General features: G+C 32.7%; 1 protein-coding gene across 3 annotated transcripts in view; it reads left to right on the forward strand.

Annotated features, from left to right (window-relative positions):
- Window positions 1-4,805: 4,805 nt before the first annotated feature.
- The window catches only part of LOC6642361 (beta-1,4-glucuronyltransferase 1), a 77,620-nt gene continuing 66,742 nt past the window's right edge, over window positions 4,806-15,683 (forward strand). For 2 of the 3 annotated variants that reach the window (XM_002065348.4, XM_047010533.1), the window contains exon 1: window positions 5,645-5,724. The gene's annotated coding sequence lies outside the window, so the exon portion shown is untranslated. Of the gene's footprint in view, window positions 4,944-5,644; window positions 5,725-15,683 lie in introns of those variants that run through there. The other variant, XM_047010532.1, reaches the window with a different exon arrangement.

Here is a 15,683-nt window from a genome sequence, read left to right on the forward strand (position 1 = left end):
TATAAACTTCGGCATAGCCCAAGTAAGCTTCTTTGATTTCCGTATACAGTGAAACCTCGATATAACGAATCTGAGGGGGATCGCAAAATTATTCGTTATATCTATTGATTCGCTATAGGTACTGAAATGTAAAACCTTAGTCCTTTCAAGGGACTTAACAAAAAATTCGTTATATTGGGTTTTTCGTTATATCGAGGTTTCACTGTATATGTATGTAACTATATGATATAGTGGTCCGATGTTAAAGATTTTCATACCTGATGTGCCCCAGGCAATAACATGCACAGTCCGATAGCTATTAAAATGGCTGAGTAAAATGCATTCGCACCGACGCACATGGATAAATCGACTCAGCTTCTCATGCTGATCAGGAATATATATATATGTATTCTGTGCATTACAAACATCTGACCAATTTTATAATAAGGGGTATAGAAAAGAAAGTTATAAAAGAATTTACCTCACGAATATGTTTTGATTTCTTGCTTTTCTCTTTCTGGAATCTTTTTTGCCATCGCTAAAAACTGGCTAAAAGAACAGTAAAAGTTTTCGGTCGGATAGAGTCCATCTCTTTCAATATCGCTGTACCCGGCGTATGCATCCCCATTGGATGTGTATACGCACACATATACAGTTTATGTAGCGAGCGTCTATATGTGTGTATGTTCTTTTCGTTTCGAGCAATCATATAGTTGGCTCATTATGAAATAACTTGCAATAAGAATAAGTGAGTGCGAGTGAGACGGTGATGTGATTGTTCTTGTCAGCAAGCAAACGTGCATCGATGTACACTTCGGAAAGCTTCGGATTTCGACGAGACCACTTAATGTTATGTTATGTTATGAGGCAGAGCCGATTTACAATGACAAACATCGTTGGTAAAAATGCAAACCGCACGCGCCCGCAATACGACTTAAAACACTGATCAGGATGGTACACATTGGGGAGAAAAATTCTCTTTAAATTTAAAAACATCTAGTCGGCCGTTTGCTTTGCGCGCGTTTTAGAACTTAAAGCGATTCCGATCCTTTTCAATGTTATGTTTTTTTTACATGATGAAATCGGATTTTTCGCACGTTTTGCACGAGGAAAATCATTGTTGGTCTATAAAAATTAAATTGGCTTCTCGCAATGGCGCCAGGATAGCTGTAAAGTCCGGACGGCCCGAAAGTGGCAACATACGTCGCATTGGGCATTGAGTAAGGACCCAGCAGATGAAGCACCACACATCTAAAACGATGGTCAAACCGGGTTTTTGTTTTTTCTCCACCAACAAGTACTCTTTGAAGAGCTCCTGACTGATGGTGATGGTGACAATATGGCGAATATTGTTGATGTTGCAAACGTTGTCACCGCCTCTGGTGTTGTTTTTGTTTTGCCATCACGGGAGTTGTAGTCACGTATCACTCTCTCGGCCCACTCAAACTGCCCAAATCAAATGAAAAGTTAGAAAATTTTTCCTCATTTTCTCACCATCTTATTCAACTTATTTTGTGTCATTTTTAAATTTTAAATGTGAAAATTCGGGAAATTTATGAAGAAGGGAACTCGTGCGTGCGATTAATTCAACATTTTTTTCAATTATTTATATTATTAATAATATTTATATATAATAAATATATAATAATTATTCATATGACTTTTTATGAGGCGAAGGCGAATCGAAAGTCTTAGGACTGCAAAGCGAAGGGAGAGTGTGTCCGACCTTGTTGGCTGTAGGATTGGAAAGAGCGTGAAAAACGAATCAGGATGTTAAAGTGAAAATGAAACATTTTTGTTTTCGGACAAAAGGAAAACAAAGGGGGAGAAATGGTTTGGCTGAAAACAGGGTGACTTTTAAATATAATAAAAGCCAACTGTGTAAGCCCCTGTCTCCTTTGTTTAACAGTTAGTGTTTTGTTCCTTATTACATTTAAATATTGTACGCCCGCGAATCGGACAAACTGACCAATTATTTCTAACATATTACTATTACATTCCTTAATTGACAAGTCCTGATTGATTCCGTTTTCTTCATACAATTTTCAAGTAGCTTCTTTATGTTGTCCACTCTCAATTGATACCTTTTTTGACTTTCCACTGGCAACCTATCCTTCACGAACATCCCATCTACTGCAGCCATGTAGTAGGATTGCATGCAGAGTGTCGTCGATGTGATGGTGAGTTCTTATGCACACGTTTGCAAAGTGTGCATAGTCCCAAACAATGGGGACATCGCCCTTGTAGTCATCGCGAAACTTCATATTTACGCTGCATCCATCGCAAACGTAAGCTATCAAATTTCCAAACATTTTCGCGTCCCTGAGGTAACGCTCCAAATGCCCAGTAATTGTGTCGATCGCTGCGCTGTTGTAGGTGTCGTCCTCCCACAGCATCTTGACGTATGCGCTTTTCCTCTTCTTCCCATCAATGGATTGAAGCATCACAAAGAGGACAGACGTCCTCAATGCCGCCCCATCCGACTTAGCCCGTTTTGATGACGATGGTTCATCGTCATTACCACCACCAATGCAATCCTATAAAATCGTACGAAATACTAGATAAAATATGCGAACTGTGTAATCCCGTAAGCAATTAGATTGTCCGAAGTGCCATCCTTTCTGAGGAATTCCTCCAACTTCCCTGTAATCCCATCGATCGTTGCGCTGTCGTATCTATCATCGTCCCACAACATCTTGACGTAGGCTGTTTGCCTTTTCTTCCCATCAATCGATTGGAGCATGACAAAAAAGACACACGTAGATGGTAATTCTGCATCTACTGCTGCTGCTGCTGCTGCTGCTGCTAGTGGTATTGCTTCTACTGCTGCTGCTGCTGCTGCTGGTGGTAGTGCTCTTGCCGCCAATGCCCACTGACCCCCATACATCTTCAGCTGGGCCTCCAGTTGCAAATTTATGATGTCAGCCTAATTTTTTTGGGTAAATGAAAACAAAAGTAAAAAATTAGTAACATTTTTTAAATTGTTTTTAGTTAAATAATTAGTATTTCTATTATTATTAATTATTATAATCAATATATAATTAATAATTATTCATATTACTTACAATTTTATTTGGATCCATTTTGATTTTGATTTTATTTATTTTTCAAATTAGTAAAGCACGAAGGGTCGACCGATTCTGTTGCCTGCACAAATAGAAAGAGATTTTCCATTTTTAAAACTTCAGTTTGTTAAGCGTTGCTCTACAGTTTATGAAGCATTGCTTTACAGGAAGAAATTATATAATAGCATTTATAGACTTTGAGAAATTTTACTGATTTTCAAAATAGCAAACACGCCAAAAATTTCACGTCTTGGCCGAAGTGCAATTTTTATTTTGAATTAAAAAAAAAAGTTCATAAAATAATTCAAAATATTTTTTAATTACTAATAATAATTAAATAATTGAACTTACCATATTATTTTGGAGAGAGTGCGTTGAGTTGTACGATTGGAAGAGCATGAAAACGAGTCAGGATGTTAAAGTGAAAATGATATTTTTGTTTACGGACAAACGGACAAAAAAAAAAGAAAGGGAGAGAAATGAAAATTCTGACATATTACAAGAAGATTTACTTTCGGCGCCGCCACAAAGATTTTCGGGGCCACGGCCATTGCACCATATGTGCAAAAATTTAAGAAAAAAAATTATTTTTTATTTTTAAAGTGCATAACTTTGTGTATAACTAAATATGAATGATTTTTTTTTTTTTTGAGTTTTTCTTTATTAAATTTTGGAAAAAGTTTCAGATTTTTAACACCACTAGAAGTATTTTTGTGGAATGGCCCGCTTGGTGGTACTACCAATTTTCTTGAATTTCATGTCTGCTAAAAAGTGAAAAAATGTTTGTTATAAAAATACAGCTTATCGTATGTTTATATGACAATTCAATTTCAAACAAATTCAAAAATATTTAATTTCACGACAATAGCTCAGAAAATAAGGGAGTTATTAAGAAAAGTCTCTGTTCGTGACTTTGACGTTTGTATGGGAGCTAGATGATGTAGTGGTCCGATCCGGCTGAATCCGAGATATACAACCCTTGCAGTATATACAAGCCTACATGCAAAATTAGCTCTGTAGCTTTAACGGTCTAGGAGGAGTTTGCGTTGATCCAGACGGACGGACAGTCGGACGGATGAACGGACATGGCTATTTGAACTCGTCTCGTCGTGCTGATCAAGAATATATATACTTTATATGGTCGGAGATGCTTCCTTCTATGCGTTGCACACTTTTGACCAAAATTAATATACCCTTTTTGCAAGGGTATAATTAAGTTATTAACACGATGTTCCTGTTAAATTCAATTTGTCAGTTGATGTATATTCAGTATTTTGTATGTTCCGGTATCCTATCCTAAGGTGTTATAATCGCAATACTTAGTAGACTCCCTCTTATTAAATTTTTCTTTATTAATAAATTAGGTTAAATTTTTTGGATGGTCTATTTAGTTCCTATAAAATGACAACAAATGTAATACTTATTCATAAGAGATAGAAAATATCTCAGTCCTTAAATTGTAAAACTTAAAGCTAATTTATAAATCCATTAATAAAGTGGAGTATTCAAAAACCGGATCCGGAATTCCCGCCGAAGTCGCCCCTAATTTGAAAATACAGGTTAGACAGATTTCAGTATTGCAAAACACACCAGCCCACGCAAGATAAAATAGGGGGAGCCAGACTATATAGTGGGGAGCTGGCATAAAATACAGGTTTGATGTTCGTTGTTGCAGCAAAATAGTGGTTCGCTGCGAATTGTTTTTGTTTTTCGTCTTGTTGTTGTTTCCCAATAAGAATGTTTTTTTTTTGTTGGAGTGTTGTTTTTAATTTCGACGTGAGCGGACGTGTCGTCGCGTATTTTCAATTTTGAATAAGAAGAAGCAAAGTTAAACAAATTGTAATATTGCTAATGAAACAAAAATTGCATTAGTAAACAGAAATCGATTGCGTACAAAAGGTGTGTCTCTGTTTGTGTGTATTAACAAAAACGAAACAATCAATTCAATAAAGAAATAGTTTAACAAATTCTGCAAAGCGACAGCACAAAATAACAACAAAACAAGTGTAAAAGCGTGGACATGTGCATGTGCTTGTAAATTGTGTCGGTGTCGGTGTATGTGTGTGTGTGTGTGCTTGTGTTTATTTGTTTGTTTGCATTTTCGTTTCTTTTTTTGTTTTTGCATTCCGTCTGTGTGTGTGTGTGTGCGTTTGTATGCGTGTGTCTTTAATCCCATTCAATTAGCCAAAAAATTCCAATTAGACATTGTTGTTATTGCCGCATGGCCAAAAAATCAGCTGGCTTGCCTTCCATCTCGCTCTCACTCCTTTCCGGCCCTTACTTTGTTGCTTCTACTTGGTTTTTTTTTGTAAGGTTTTCTGTTGCTGTTTTTGCTGTTTTTTTACGAAGTCAAACCAAAAATAGAAAAAAACCCGTTTCTAATACATTTCTTCTCCATCTTCATTTCATCAACATATTCTTCTCCCCTTTCTCATCATCTTTCTACTTCTTTCTCATTTATAGAAAACGCAAAGCAAAAAAAAAAAAAATTTATATCAAATAACATAAAATCAAAGTAAATTTAAACCACAAATACAAATCAAATTAAACAACAACAACAACAAACAAACGAAAGCAAATATCAAAGAAAGAAAAAAAAGAGAAAAAATACAAATTTGTAACCCCCCCCAAACGGCCTTTTTGGTCTTTCAACGAAAATTGTTGCATCGTGTTTTGTGATGTAAGTTTTTATTAAAATTTTACAATTTATACAACAAACATATCTATACCTATATTTATTGATATACTTTTATTGGGAGGGTATATTGTTGTGATTATTAAGTAGAGAAAATCGGGGTTACAATAGCACTATGGAATGTGTTTTTTTTTTTTTTTTTTTATTTCAAAAACCTGGTATAACTATTATTTTTTTGTTGTATTAGACCATGTGGTTTGGTAGAAAAGTTAATTAAACATGATTGTTTTATATATTGGACAAGAATTTCTTGAAGAATTGGTTACAAAACGTCTTTTGGTTGCTTTATTATTATTTATTTTTTTTTAACACCTGTATTAAAGTTAGTGTAAAAGCTTACAATTGTATATTGTACATGCTATATACAATGTACATACATATTTTAGTATATGTACAAAAATTTTCTTTAAACTTGTATTTCGTCAACATTCTTTGAATATTATGAAACCTTTAATGACAATAATTAACCTTTAATCTATAATTAAAAAAAAACAAAATTATTTAATTTTATAAAAAATTGTTTTTACACTATAATAATTGTTAAATATTTGTTTGTTTTCTATAAGAATTTTTTTCATAATGTTTTATAGTGTCTGTCACAAATTTTTTTGAAATTGATACCTTTTTTAAATTTATCTCCTGATTCTCTTTTAGTTCCCCAAATTTTTAGTTTTTTTTATAAAATATTTAATTTTTTAATTTCAGAAAGATTTAAAAATCGAAACATTTCAGATTTGAAAATATAAAATTATATTATTTATATTTTGCTTGTCATGATCAAAAAATGTCAACATTTTCCATTGTACTTAATCTACCATGAGTCCGATTGATATCATTTTACCAATTGAACCAAATTCCAAAGAATTCCAAATCGAATTCTTCATCAGAGACATCGATTCGCCTATCTCGTGACGTTTCCAAAATCTATAAAGATAAACAAACTGATTAACAAACATAACTTGATTTGTTGTAGATAATGTTTAAAGTATTCAGCATATTTTCACGTTGCAAACAGATCAGATTATTCAACTTTTGCGATATTGTTTATAGAATGAAATCTTATTACTGCTTATTTCTTAAAAAATTTTTAATGATTGTTATTTATGATTATCAGAAGTATAAAATTTCCCTAAGGCCCTCGTCTCATATTGAATTTGCTGATATTGATATTAAAATCTTTTTAATATGAAAATTTTTCGTTACTATGTAATAGATGTAATTAAATATTAGTCGGCGCGTTTGCTACAAAATTTACTTTACTTTTGAAGCGAAAATCTCGTTCTTTTTTTTAAAACTTGATACTTATTTCTACTTTTCAAGTTACCTAATTGGGATTAATATACATTGCAGTTAGAGCAATGTAAAATCTTCAAAATTAGTAAACTCAAAAAAATTATCTTGGTGTCTTGAATTCTTTCTTATAGTGTGGCAAGAAAAATTGATAAATATCTTTTGATATTAAGGAAATCTGCAAAAATTTTAACGTTCATATCAGACAATGATAAAAAGGGCAAATCCATCAAACACTTCCCACCTCAAGTTATTTAAATCAATTTAAGATTCTTGATTCAAAATAATAGTATTCCATTCGACAAGGTCAATTCGGAAAGAGTGTACACAGTGCGACTAGGCCCAAGTGAGATGAATTCTCTCGTTTTATATATTTTTTTTGTTCAATTTATTCATTATTGTTACTCTTAATGTTGGTTTCTTTCACTATTTCCGCTTCGTGAATAGCTCTTTATCGCTTAATTTTTTTCCTTTCTTTCGCCTTTTTTTCCCCCTCAACGAATAACATTTTTATTTTGTATTATGATAAGTGTTTGGATTTCGATTTCAATTTGAGTTGGGACCGCCGCTTTACACTCTTGTTAAAAAAATAAAATAATAATAATTGTAATAATTGAAGCAGGATAACAATAGGTCAAATTATGTAAAAAAAAAATTTACAATTAATCCAGTGAAATGCGAAATAAAAATAACAGATGAATAAAATTAATTTTGGTAAATAGTGAGAAATATTGTTGAATGATTTTGTGTTTAATTTGGCGAATTGAAAAGTGATTGTTATCGAATTTAAATATTTTAAATGCTTGAAAAAACTTGAATTTGCAGTAAACTTTAGGGAAACAAGAAGTTTAGAAAGAAAATAATCATCAAATGTCTTTATGCTGGAAATTCTGTATTTAGATTATTCATTCTCTTTGGTGGTAAGAAAGGAATATCCATAAATATATCTATTATCCATCTATAGTTTTACCTAGTGATCGGCTCAGAGTCGTTCTTTCTTTCATCAATAGCAATCTTGTCTTTTGTTTCGCTTTGCTTGCACTAACTAGAATAAACTATCAAACATTTTTATACCCTTGCAAAAAGGGTATATTAATTTTGGTCAGAAGTGTGCAACGCATAGAAGGAAGCATCTCCGACCATATAAAGTATATATATTCTTGATCAGCATGACGAGACGAGTTCATATAGCCATGTCCGTCCGTCCGTCCGTCCGTCTGTCCGTCCGTCTGGATCAACGCAAACTCCTCCTAGACCGTTAGAGCTACAGAGTTGAAATTTTGCATGTAGGCTTGTATATACTGCAGGCGTTGTATATCTCGGATTCAGCCGGATCGGATCACTATATCATATAGCTCCCATACAAATGACAAAGTCACGAACAGTGACTTTGCTTAATAACTTCGTTATTTTCTGAGCTATTCTCGTGAAATTTAATATTGGTGAGTTAATTACACATATAAACGACTATGCCAAATTTGATCAAGATGGGGTGACTATATCATATAGCTCCCATAGGAACGACCGGTCGAAAACAGTGACTTTTGTCAATAACTTCGTTACTTTTAACGCCATTGCTCTCAAATTAAATATTTGTTAGTTTAATATATCTGTTAATGACTGTGCCATACTTTATAAAGATCGGGTAACTATATCATATAGCTCCCATAGGAACGATCGGTGGAAAACAGTGACTTTGATCAATATCGTCGTTATTTGCTATGCTAAGATTGTAGGCCGTTCTTTCGGAAACAGCTTTTTTAGATAAAACGTTTTTCCATTTTGATGGCTACAGGTAAGGAAAGAGGTACCAAAAAAGTTGCAAGGGTATACAAACTTTGACGCGGTCGAAGTTAGCCCCGGCCCTCTGGTTTTTTTTACATTTATAACATGACACTTTTAAAGACAAGACGAGTTGCAAATTGCCACAACAGTTAGCTCTAATAAAAGTTGCAATATCAGCTCAACATAATTGTAGTTATTACTTATATTGGTTATTCACAGTAATTGAATATAGCAAGCGTTGCTCCCAATTATAGCAAGCGCCATATAGTATATAGATAGATAAAAAGTGGGGTATGTTTGAGTCTTTGAAGACAATTTGCTCTCATCGTTTTTTAACTAAAACTGGTTGGGAATTACAACTTACTAAAGTGAGCAGCTTGTTTTCCAATATTTTTTCTATCTAAGCTTTATAGCTTATGTCTGAATACAAAGTCCATTAAGTCGTTTTTAAATTCTTAATTTATCATTTTTAAGGTATTAATTATAGTTGAAGAACTTGAACCAATTAAATAAAAATTGATTTCAGCGACTCTTACATGAAATTTAATAAATAGTATAATAAAAGTTTCATTCTACTAATAATTTCAACGCTTGGTTTTACTTCAAACCTTTAAAAAAGATCTAAATTGAGTTAAATTTTAAAAAAGTTTTGTTTCTTTTTTCCAAGGTAACTTTTAGTCGAATCCCTGATCAATTTTTTCATTTTTCTAGAGTGCGTAGTAGTTGATAATCGATATTCGTTTATGAGCGTCACATAACGCCAACGATAACTGAAGAGTTGATAACCAAAGTAAAAGTGAAAATTGGATCAACGTTGCGTTTCTTGACCTCGGACAAATATCCAACAGAAATCCCTAACAAGTGAGTTATCAGTAAATTCCCCATTAAATGATTAAACCATTTATTATGTGGCATGGCTAAGTCGACCATTTGATAATGGGTATTAAAAATATCAGTTGTTTCATTTTTAATTAGAATATAAGACATTCCCATCATCTTATGACTCAATTAAGAGCAAAGAGTATATCAAAGATCAACAGGTTTCGCCATTAGTTATGCAATTTTTCTAAAATTAATAAAAAGATCAACAAAAAAAATTAAATGATCTTTGTGTTATTTTTTCTCGCCAAGGTCATTTAAATTATGCTAAATCATTTGTGATTTGCTTATATTCTTCTTTTCTGTTTTATCAATTGCCTAACTAATTCCCACATTAGTCTTTTTTTTTGTCAAGCAAAAACATTTGTTAACACATCAAAAATGTGTTTTAAATAATTTTTTAATAAGCTCATTAATACGTCTCGCAAATGCCACATAAATCTTCTACATAAATATTGTCAAACCACAAAACATCATATATATGTATATAGATATGTTTCTATATAGACAAGTTGGTACTTTCATTCGGGGTCTACCTAAATATTAATTTATGCCATGCGTCACTTAAAAATAGACGCTGACATGCGGTGGGCGGAGAGAATAAGAAAAATTAAGTGAAGAAATTCCATTGGGAATTTGTTGATGATGATGATGGCATAATAACCCATCATTCATATCATTTAAGTGAGAATGTGTATATAATAGATACCTTTCCCTGTCTGCTATCTAAACAGCCAATTTAAGTGTGCTGCTTGATTAAGCGGCCAATGAGTCAAATTTTTTAGCGTTCTAAAATGTTAGAAATAATAAAATTATAAAATTAATCGAATTAAGCGGAATTGTTCAAGCAAAAAAATTGACAACACGACTGAATTTCACATAATTTGTTTGTTATACTATTCCAATTCGTCAATTATTTAATTAAACACTTTTTGATATTTTAAAAAATGGAAAGTTGGTAAAGGGATTCCATTGGATATCTATGTATCTATCAAATTTATTGTACATTTAAAAATGTTTTCGGTGCTACTTAACATTATTTTTATTCAGATTATTTTTAAATTATACCATTAGAGTACTTGAAAAGTTTAAATACTTTATAATTTATGAGTCCTTAAAAATATTTTCCACCCACCTATGGAAATTCATATAAGTAGCTACCAAATAATTAGCACTAGAGAAGAAATTTTAAGAAGCCATGGCATTGGAAGCTTCTGAAGGATAATTAATCTTAATAAGAATCTTATTTTTTGCTTACAATTAGAAAGACTGAGAGATCAGAATAATATATGGATTCCATAACTTTCTTTTTATTTGCGATCTATCCTAAATAGACAAGAAGCTAATATTGTCTAATGTAATCATGAAATGGTGGTGGAATCACCAGTTCGGTTCTGATCTAAATGGCAGGTCAAGTGGGTGACTTCTTTTCTTTTTTTAAGTCGTTTGAGTGCCAGTGCATTATCATCGGTTTTTATCCTGGAGAAGTACCGAATGCCATACCTCCCGATCTCGCATTTAATTGGCGGGATGTTATGGTTTCTGTGGAAGCTTGTTCTAGAATCGCTGTAGGTTTTCACAACAAAAGATCAGAAAAAATAATCGTTTCTATAATAAAAATGCATAAACAATATTAGACAAATTGACAAAAATGTTATCCCCTGGAAATAGAGTAATCTCTCTAACATATTCTGTAAATACAGTGTAACACCTTTTTCAATCTGTTTGAATTTTGAGTTGTAAACAATTAAATTTAATCAGCATGTGCAACAGTTGATGTATAATTAGTATAAAAAAACGCTTAAATGTTAATTCCCAAGTTAAATACAAGTAATTGAAAAATATAATTATAGCAACACGGTTTATTTTAAGAATCAGCAAAATTAAATTATTCATTCGAATATACATCATATTGAGATGACAATGTCAAATATTTGTCTAGCACGTGAGTAAACCCAAACAAAAACAGATGGGATAGACAGACAGACAGGCGGTCGGGAGTCAGTTGTATGTCGTTTTGAGATAAGAGCAACAGCGACCACAGAAGCCAACAATGAAACTCATACGAAAAACGTCATGAATGGAGCGAAATGAAATGGATGGCAACGCAGTGCGTGAAAAGATTATGAGGGGAGGCTGCGGCGATAAGCCTGACATAATTCTTAGTTTTAGCAAGATAAATTTAAACAACGCCTAAGAGCGGAAGTACACATTGTGACCATGTTGCTGTTGATTCCATAACTGTATAGCGAGTCTATGGGATTCCAATCTTTTGTGGTGGCCTTGCTCCTGTGAGAGAAAGAGAGAGAGAGAGAAAGAAGTGTGTAAGCATTCGATAAGACTTGATGGAGAGAAACTTGAATTCAAAATTCTTACTCATGCCATAATTGGCAAATTAATTATTTATACGGAAAAATGACTTTTGAGTAGGCAATAGCAATTAATTAATATTATACAGTCAAGTTATTTTCTATGTACATATCTCTCTCTCACCTCACGCCCCTTGACCCATTTTGGTATTTCATAAAAAAAAAGTTGCCTGGTTACTTTTGAAGTTGAAACTGACATAACATATTTACATCGCATTTACATTCATCTACACATAATTTGTTTGTATAAATGCAAACGCAGCAACTACCAACAACAACAACAACTGGTAGCGTCATGGCAACAACAACAACAACAAAAGATAAAGAACATTTATCATAAAACAAACGCGTGACGTAGAGCAACTTGCCAGTTAAAGTTTCTGGGGTTGTTCGGGTTCAGGTCAAAGAGGGGGTCAAACGAAACAAGGAGCAAGTTTTGCTTTTGCAGCATTAATTTGAATTATGTCTCTTGTCTCTATATAAGTTAGTAGTTGTAAAAAATTAATTGTAAACCAAGTGGAAAGTATCTAAATCGAATGCATTATCAAATCCATAAACAAATACTTTATATTATAGAATTTAGATAAGCCACAAAAAAAAAAAAATAAGTTAACGCTTAATTTGAGCAATGTTTTAGTCAATAGATAAGAGGTAGTTTATAATTAAAAAAAAAAACTAGGTGAAACAATTAAAATAAACAACACTTTGTCGGTTCCCGAAAGTTGACTTTGCTAGTAGATAAAAAGAAATCGATAAGTAAATCTCATAAGCCCCGAAGAAATAATGAGTTTGACAAAAAATATGTTCTGTGATTCTGTTTTTCCCTTAAACATTGAAACGTTCTAATTTATTCACCTAATTTACTTTTCCACTTCGGATATACAACTTTTCCGAAGCTTTTCACAATGACTTTCAAAAAAAAGGAAGAAAGAAAAATAATAATAATGAGAAACCAAACCTTCCGTTCGATTAATGACCCCAACTCACGTTCATCGATCAAAAGTTAAGCGATGCGAATGACAGTACCCAACCTCAAACAGCAAAATCGAAAAAAATAAGAAGAATTTTCTGTTAACCCAATGATAAACTCCCACCCAAAAGTCACATTTAACCTTGACACAATTAATTAAAAACAAAACTTTTGGCAGGGGCAAACAAAATATTTTATAAATTGGCGTTAACAATGCACTTTACACTTGAATTAATCAAGGGATGCCAATGCCAATTTTTTAGGACCCTTTTTTTTTGTTGTTTTTTTTGGAAAATATGTAAATGAAGTTCAAGATGTTGGCTACCCCCGCCTAGGGCTCCTTCTGTCGTATTAGTTTACCGTTTTTGGTTTTCCCTTCTTTTCCTTTATTTTGTGGTTAACCACAAATAAGCATTTTGTGCATTTTGTTTTCGTTTCGTTTCGTTTGCTTCTACACGTTTTCTAACCCAAACTCAGCCATTTGTAAAAAGTTTAACTTGGTCAAAAAGTGCCTTAGATTGTGGGAGGGTGGTGAAAAAATACAGGAGCGGTTCCAGTATGCCAGCTTGATTGTTAATAGAACGCAAATATTTCAAAATCATTGTAAATTGTTTAAATTTTAAATTAAATACAAATTGTTAGAAATATTTTAGCTATAGATGTTGGAAACATGTTTTAAAATCTAAACCCTTACTCAATTATATCTGTTTAATAAAGTTAAAATATTTAGAATTTGAGCAAAGGTAAATAAAGAATTCATATGTTACTCTTTTAGTAAACTTAAAAAAATGTTTTTAAATGCGTACATTCAAAATTGTTTTTAATGCTAGATAATAATACTCGAGTATTATTATACAAGTTATAAGATAAATTTTATAGGATCGTCTAGCATCAAACAAATTTTCAAATGTTTTTACAAATTGAATCAATTTTCTATTCGATTTTACAACAATTTGTTTTTAATGTCAAGAAATCTTGGGTCAACAATTTTCCGGTAATATTTATTTCAATTAATCACTAAAAAATTTCAATTTATTCTTTTAAGCTCACTAGCCCTTAACATTTATCCTGTGATTGAACAAACCGCTCCTGTTTATGGGTTTAGTCCTGCTTGGTCAGCCATCAATATCTTTTTTGTTTGGTTTTCGTTTTTTGGTTCCCTGTTTTAATTCGCATTTTTTGTTTTTCTGCTTTGTGTTTGCCTTTTCCATAAAAATATTCACACTTTGCTGACTTTTTATAGCTTATCCTAGACATTGACTTTTGCTGACGTTTCAATGCGTGACGGATGGGGCGGGGCGGTGAGGCGCAAATCCTTTTAATTTATTAAATTTTGCTTTAATGCACTTGACTTTTTCAATGTAGAGGATTCTAGAATATTTATGTATGGCTGCACATAAATTTTCCAACGTTATTAGCTGTACATTTGATTATGGGGCATATAGCGAGAGGGGGAGGTGTTACCTCCGGCTGTGGAGGAGGAGACGTCATGACAACAGAAAATGTTGCCGTTGCTTTTCCTTTTCATTTTTTGTTCTTGTTTTTACCTTTTCTAACAATTAGGCACGCAAATGCGAATGCCAAGGGACAGGTGCGTCGTCGTCGTCGTCGTCGTTGTTGACGTTGGCGGAGTCTTTCTCTCTTGTGTGTGCTGACACCTTTTGCCTTAATCGGGTGAGTGAAGGGGGCGTGGCCAGAGGGCATGTCATACATATATGTGCCCTGTCATCGCTGACACATGTGTGTGTGTGTGTGTGTGTGTGCCTGGGTGTGGGTGTGTAACAGAGGGTTTATGCTTAACGGTTGATTGAATTGAAATGGCCAAAATTTTATATACACATATATCAGCTGAACCCTAAGGTGAGGCTTACCAAAGGTCTCTGTCTCTCTCTCTGTTTGGATTTTGGCAATTGCTATTTTGAATAAAAATTTCATTGTTTAACAATTTAAATACAAAAATTAAATAATATAAGCAATTTGGATTTACAACCGTACACGTAATTCTCTGGCAAATGGAATTTGTTTTCTGTTTTTTTAAAAATGTGCAAACAGAAAAGATAACACTTTGTTGTTTGTTAGCGGAAATTTCCTAAATTTTACCCCAGTTATAAAACCTTTAGGGTATAAGTGGGGTATATCTATGTTGTAAAGAAGTTTACTAAGCCCTGAAGAAAATATTATCCACTCGACTAGATCGAATTTACATATTATTTTTAGACAACTACTGCCGGAAATAGAATTTTATAAATCTGTATATTTAATATATTTAATATTTTTAATATGCATAAACTCTTCTTTCAGTTATGCTAAATTTTGTACATTTATTCTATAAATTATTCTCTGAACTTAAGAACTAAAAAACAAACTAATCCAAAAAAGCTCCCATGAGATTCAAAAGAAGCTTCCCGATTTAAAGCCAATTAATTTAATTTAATCTTATTAAGTCTACACCTGGGGTAAATCTCGTGTCACAAAAAATTCTAGGGAATTTAGATTTGACTTTAAGCCATCATCAACATTTTTTATTAACGTCTCTGCCAATAAATGATAACATGCCAAAAAAAAGGTGTAATATATTATTTTGTTGTGAGAATTGCTTTAAGTAGTTTAGTATTTACCTATTCAGAATAGCTTAAATATCAAGAAAAGAT

This window comes from Drosophila willistoni, assembly GCF_018902025.1.
Source record: "Drosophila willistoni isolate 14030-0811.24 chromosome 2R unlocalized genomic scaffold, UCI_dwil_1.1 Seg167, whole genome shotgun sequence".
NCBI lineage: Eukaryota > Metazoa > Arthropoda > Insecta > Diptera > Drosophilidae > Drosophila > Drosophila willistoni.